Source organism: Eumetopias jubatus, unplaced genomic scaffold (genome assembly GCF_037043125.1).
Source record: "Eumetopias jubatus isolate StellerSeaLion01/CBP00866 unplaced genomic scaffold, mEumJub1_p1.0 scaffold_3, whole genome shotgun sequence".
Classification (NCBI taxonomy): Eukaryota; Metazoa; Chordata; class Mammalia; order Carnivora; family Otariidae; genus Eumetopias; species Eumetopias jubatus.
In genome coordinates this window covers 44,403,179-44,410,237 of record NW_028274809.1, presented here as the reverse complement: position 1 = coordinate 44,410,237, position 7,059 = coordinate 44,403,179, and positions in this window count along the sequence as shown.

Here is a 7,059-nt window from a genome sequence, read left to right as displayed (position 1 = left end):
CATATGATCTCACTGATATGAGGAATTCTCAATCTCAGGAAACAAACTGAGGGTTGCTGGAGTGGTGGGGGGTGGGAGGGATGGGGTGGCTGGGTGATAGACATTGGGGAGGGTATGTGCTATGCTGAGCACTGTGAATTGTGTAAAACTGATGAATCACAGACCTGTACCTCTGAAACAAGTAATACATTATATGTTTAAAAAAAAAAAGATAGTAGGAAGGGAAAATGAAGGGGGGGAGATCGGAGGGGGGAGACGAACCATGAGAGACGATGGACTCTGAGAAACAAACTGAGGGTTCTAGAGGGGAGGGGGGTGGGGGGATGGGTTAGCCTGGTGGTGGGTATTAAAGAGGGCACGTACTGAATGGAGCACTGCATGTTATACGCAAACAATGAATCATGGGTCACCACGTCAAAAACTAATGATGTAATGTATGGTGACTAACATAACATAATAAAATAAAATTAATTAAAAAAAAAGCATTTATTGTCCACATGAACATTTTTAGAGCATGTAAATTATCAAAATGCAGTGAAAACCATCCTCTTCAATGTGATCTGAACAAGCAGTTTATCGATTTATGAGAGAAGAAAAGCTAGGTAAGACAGGAAATCAAGTCTGTTCTGTTAATATCCATTAGGCACACTCCCTGCCAATCTGCAGGAAAGCCAAGGCCCTTCTTTAAGCATATGTCTGAGGACAGGTCTGCAGTTTTTATTGCATAAACTACACCCATGGGAGTATGATCTCTAGTATTGATTTCTTTAGGGAACAAAACTTAAAAATACTTGCAAAGTGATGTGAGGACGTATTCTAGATTTAAAATTTTTCCCTCTATTTTTACAATTGTCTCATACTCTATTTTTTTAAGACTCACCTTTATCGGGGTGTCTGGCTGGCTTGGTTGGTAGGGGGATGTGACTCTTGATCTTGGGATTGTGAGTTTGAGCCCCATGTCAGGTGTAGAGATTACTTAAAAAAATAAAGTCTTAAAAAAAGACTCACCTTTATCAACGCTTTCCAAAGCCTTTAATTCTTTGTTTTCAAAATCATGTTCCATCATTTCATATGTAATTAATCTATTAAAAGTACAATCAGAATATATACTTTTGGAAAGTAGTCAACAACTCCTGGCAAACATACAACTCACTTGATGGGAATGGGAGTTGGGGGTAGCAATGGAGGGAATGTGCCAGAGTAGCCTGTTGGCCATGAAGGTCAGGTGTCTGTTGCATCAGTGTGGTTTACAGGAGACTGGAGAGAGAGACGAATCTGCCAGTCACTTAGACGGAGGGTGATAAAAAGACAGCTTCCACTGCACAGCGGTAAGGGCAGCCTCTGGGAAGCCAAGTCACTTTCCCCCCCACTTCAGTGTCTTTTCGATGGCGGAGCAGGAACAAGAGAGCTTGCAGTAGCTGCAGTTTGAGGAAAACTGGCCACCTCTTTACAGTAAAAGCTAAGCCTTTTCAACTGGGCTTGGCAATCAGTAGCTTGAGATACAATGCTGTGTAAATGCATCTACCTTAGGCCAAGTATTTCCATAAGCCCAGAGTTCCATGCCAGGCTGGCTTACCAACCTCACTTTCAAATGAGCCCAGCTCTGCCCTTAGTGTATTTTTTTAATGTTTTATTTATTTATTCATGAGAGTCAGAGAGAGAGAGGCAGAGGCAGAGAGAGAAGCAGGCTCCCCGCCGAGCAGGGAGCCCGATGCAGGACTTGGTCCCAGGACCCTGGGATCATGACCTTGAGCCGAAGGCAGACTCTTAACCATCTGAGCCACCCAGGCGCCCCTGCCCTTAGTGTATTAAGACAGCTTGCTGCAAGGACAAACTCATCACACTGTTAACTTGATATCTCAAGTCTTAGAGTATAAAAGTAGGCAAAAGAATGACAAGCGAGAGAGAGTTACTGTATTTTTATCCTTAGGATACAGGGAGGAGCGCCATTACAGTGAGAAATTGGTAGCTTCGATACTATTTTACCCCCAGGATAGATATTTCTATCAATTTATGACACTAATCTAAGCAAGGTTATACATGTGAGAAATTGTTTTTTGTTTGTTTGTTTTTTAAGATTTTATTTATTCATTTGAGAGAGAGACAGAGAGCATAAGCAGGGGCAGAGGGAAAAGGAGAAGCAGACTCCCCGCTGATCTGGGAGCCCAAGGTGGGGCTTGATCCCCGGACCCCGGGATCATGACCTGAGCTGAGGGCAGACGCTTAACCATCTGAGCCACCCAGGCGCCCTCAAGAAGTTTTTTTTAAAAAAATAAATTCTAAGGATTATAATTTCATTAACCAGATTATTTTGAGAACCGTAATCCAATCTACAGGTAATCCAGGCTTGCACTTTCCAAATGATATCCACTAGCTTCAGGTGGCTTATTGAGCCCCTGAAATGTGTCTACTCTGAATTGAGATGTGCTATAAATGGAAATACAAACCAGATTTTATGAAAATGGTAAAATATTCATAATTTGTTATAGACATCTCTATAACACAATTTTTGCAATGGGACAATAGTTTTAAATTTTAGAACAAAATACCTTAACTTGCAACTTGATAAATATAATAAAGCAACAGTTCAGTAAGGCATTAAGTTCACTATTAAAAGCAATTAGTAAATATTTAATAGTCGTTTTGTTTTCTAGGCCCTATCCGTAAATTATTCATTTACATTTTGTTTATTTCTCACATTTCCTATGTGGTAACTACTGATTTGTGCCTTCTTTCATACAATCATACGCTACTGTATCTTTAATAACGGATTTAAGTTCTATTAAAAGTAACATGACTGTGAGAAAATTCTTGTCCATCATTTTGTTTCAATAGGCCAAAGTGAACCACAAACAAAACTTGACACATACCTTGTTACCAAAGAAAGAATCACAATTGGTACAAGGGAAAGAACATGGGTCTTAGAATAAACAGACCTGGGTTCACTGCCACTCACAATGTGATCTTAAGTTGGATACTAAGCCATGTAACCTGTTTGAATCCCAGTTTCTTCATCCAGTAAAATGATGGATGCCATCTCTCAGGAATATTGTAAGAAGCAAATGAAATAATGTACGTACATTTCTAACACCATAGATAGATGCTCAGTAAAACATAGCTGTGAATACTTTTATTATTCCTAGAGAATGCAGTCAACCTAAAAATTATCAGGAAACAAAAACGTAAGTTAAAAGTGAAAAGGTAAGTTAAAGGAGAGACCTCACTTTATCTAGTCAGCAATTCGGTTTGTTAATGGATATGGACTTCTCTGCCAGGTCACTTAGATGGAAGGTGGTAATGAGAGAGCTTCCCTGCCCGGTGGTAAGGGTGGTCTCTGGGAAGCTTAATTCTTTTGTTGTAATATAATAACATAATATTATATTAGCAGTTAACACATATTGATCACTATACTCCAAGTGCTGTGTTAGACATTTACTTACATTCTTTCATTTACAGTAACGAGCAAATCTGTATATCCCTAGATGCCATGGCATAACGCTGTCTTTTCCTCCTAACTGGATATTTGACTTACATTAAAGAACTAAACTAGGGCACCTGGGTGGCTCAGTCAGGTGAGCATCTGCCTCCGGCTCGGGTCATGATCCCGGAGTCCCAGGATCAACTCCCACATCGGGCTTCTGATGCCGGCGGGGAGTCTGCTTCTCCCTCTCCCTCTGCCTCTGACCCTCCCTCTTCTCATGCTTTCCCTCCCTCAAATAAATAAAATCTTTAAAAAAAAGAACTAAATTAATAACTTTTCAAGATCCTCTTTTTAAAACATTTTCTACAGATTCCTTTCACCTGTTACTCTGTACCAGCCACTTACTTGCTCCTATCATCACCCCTAACTCAGTCCAGCTGTTCTTAAGGACTGGCTTCCACGTTGAGTACGGTCCTAAAGATCACTGCCCTTTAATGCACCTTATATGTTGCCAGTCTTCTGCCCTGGCTTCTGACCCCTTAGTTATAGGCTCCCTGCATGGAATCCTGAAGTGCCAAGAGATGGGTATTCTATAAAGGGCTTTCTGCTGTGTTATAATGATGGGAATATAAAAAGCAGACCTTTTCACCTATGTGTAAAGTCTGTAAGACAGCCCTTCTGTCCGGAAGAATTCCAGCCAGGCTAAGTCTACAGTAATGCTTTATGTCAGCAAACATTAGCCTTAACTATGAGGAGCAAAATGGCAAAATAACAATGGCTTAAATAAGATAAAAGTGGTTCAGTAAGCTGAAAGGTGGCCCTACCATAACATCCTCAGGGACTCAGGCTCCTTCCCTCCCCAGACCGTGGCCCTTCTTCTCATGGTCTAAGGCTGCATTTTATTTTATTTTTTCAAATATTTTATGTATTTATTTGTCAGAGAGAGTGAGCAAGCACAGGCAGGGAGAGGGAGAAGCAGACTCCCCGCTGAGCAGGGAACCCAGTGTGGGACTCGATCCCAGGACCCCGGGATCGTGACCTGAGCCAAAGGCAGACGTTTAACCAACTGAGCCACCGAGGCATCCCAGGCTCTCCATTTTAGGCAGCAAGAGAGAGGAAAAGACAGAAAAGGAAAAACTAGGTGATTTTTCAGCTCATTGACCAGAACCTAGTCATATGACTATACTTATTTACAGAAAGCTGGAAAATGTACCCAGCCATGTAGCCAGCAGCCATGTACCCAGCCCAAACCAGGCATTTTATCACCCTTGAAGATAGCAAAGAGGCATTGGAGAACAACCAGCAATCTCTATCACTCAGTCCAACTGAGCTGTCTAGGCTATGGCCTTGGTCTGACCTCTGCTCACACATTCCTTGTTCTTACCACTCATGTCTCATGACCTTTATAGCCAGATTACTCCAACCCTTAGCTACACTCACTTATCTACTTCATCCCCCAAAGAATTCAAAGAGCCATAAATATATACATTTGTCAAAATGACAAAGAAAGGGAGCTTCCTGCCAGTAAAAGCATAGATGAAAATACAAGATGAACAAAAGCAGTTATTTCTCTCCCAAAATCTATGATAAATATCTGGGCTTCTTGACCCTGCCAACTCCCTTACCGCCCCCTCTTATCAGACCACACCCTCTGCCTCTGTCCAGTGCTCAGCACGCAGACGAGCTTGTGTCGAGCCTATACCACGCTTAGCCATTCCGCTTCGGAGTCTGTTCAGCCCAGGCCACAGAAGCTGGGTGTAACTCCTTGTCCCACATCCACAGCCCAGAGTGTGTTGCTGCAATCAGCCTTAAACAGCTACCACCCAGAAACAGCACTGCCCATCCCATGGCAGAAAAAGTCAAACACACCTACAAACATTTGCTGTTTTCCCCAAAAGGGATAAAAGCAAACAAAAGGTTACAGTTGCCTTCTTGTCCCCCAGTTTTGTTTTCATTTTTTTCCTCTAAGTGCGAAGAGGTAGTAAAAAGTCCATCGTAACCTTTCACACCCATAGTTAACACCTCTACTTGTTTCCAGCTCGGTACAGACTGGTTGAAACACATGTCCGTAAAGCAAACCTAAGTAACAGCAAATATCCTCTTAGAGTGGCAGGGACCGCAATGCAAGCCTGGTATGTGCACAAGTAAATGTCTGAAACTGATCCAGGGGATGGAGCTGTTTTGAGCACTGACATTTCTTAAAAGGTTTTGTTTACTCTTTCTATCTGATAATCAGACTAGCCAGAATTCTGGCTCTGTAACAAAATGCCAATAATCTTAATATGATTTTTCTTTTTCAGGCTATATTTTCAATGTTCCTGTTCCTGAAGGAGCCATGATTGTGCAGGATTAAGAGCTTTCTTTCTTTACCCATTAGAAAGGAGGGAGGGAAGGAAGGAAGGAAGGAAGGAAGGAAGGAGGGAAGGAAGGAAGGAAGGAAGGAAGGAGGGAAGGAAGGAAGGAAGGAAGGAGGGAAGGAAGGAAGGAAGGAAGGAAGGAAGGAGGGAAGGAAGGAAGGAGGGAAGGAAGGAGGGAGGGAAGGAAGGAAGGAAGGAAGGAAGGAGGGAAGGAAGGAAGGAAGGAAGGAAGGAGGGAAGGAAGGAAGGAGGGAAGGAAGGAGGGAGGGAAGGAGGGAAGGAAGGAAGGAAGGAGGGAAGGAAGGAAGGAGGGAAGGAAGGAAGGAAGGAGGGTAGAAAGGAAGGAAGGAAGGAAGGAAGGAAGGAAGGAAGGAAGGAAGGAGGGAAGGAAGGAAGGAGGGAAGGAAGGAAGGGAGGGAGGAAGGGAGGGAGGGAGGGAGGGGAGAGAGGGGGAGAGGGAAAGGGAGAGGAGAGGACTCATGTAGCTGTAAGAGGCTCCTCACTCAGAAAGGCACTGTACTTGGTTCTGCTATTGCCATCTCAAAATTCTTAAAACTTTTATCTTTAAGGAGGTGGGCAGGGAGATGGGCAAAATAGGTGATGGTGATTAAGGAAAGAACTTGTGATGAGCACGGGGTGTTGTATGGAAGTAATGACTCACTAAATTCTACACCTGAAACCAATATTACACTGCATGTTAACTAACTGAATTTAAATAAAAATTTGGAGGAAAAAATAAAATAAAATCCTCTTCTTAGAAAAAAAAATTATCTTTGAACTTGTGAGTTAAGTCAAAAGGACAGTGGAGCAATCTCATGGTCGGGGGTACGACGTACAGTATGTCGTCCCCCCCCCCACCCGCTGCCCCCATCCCATTCACCTACCGCTCACGGTGCCCAGGGAGCATGGAATTCCCATGGGCCCGTGATGTCCGAGGAGACTCCAAGTGAGTACAAGGTAAGTACATTACGTTTATGATTAAGTGGGGGCACTGAAAGCCCCAGAGAACCAGAACTTGCTTCCAATACAAAAAGAAGGCAATGGCGTTCTGAGAACCCTGAGTGAACAACCAGGTGAATCTACCACACCCTTTCTTATCTGTGTTATTTTTCTGTATTAGCAAATCACATCGACTGAAAACCATGGCATGGAAGGAAAGGGAAAGACAGAGTCACCCGTAATTCCTTCCCTTTCTTGTCCTTGCTTGCCAGTAAGCTGAAGGTAGAGAGGGTTGGCAGAAGGTGTGAGTATCAAGAAAAGAAAGAAAAACAGTCGAGTTAG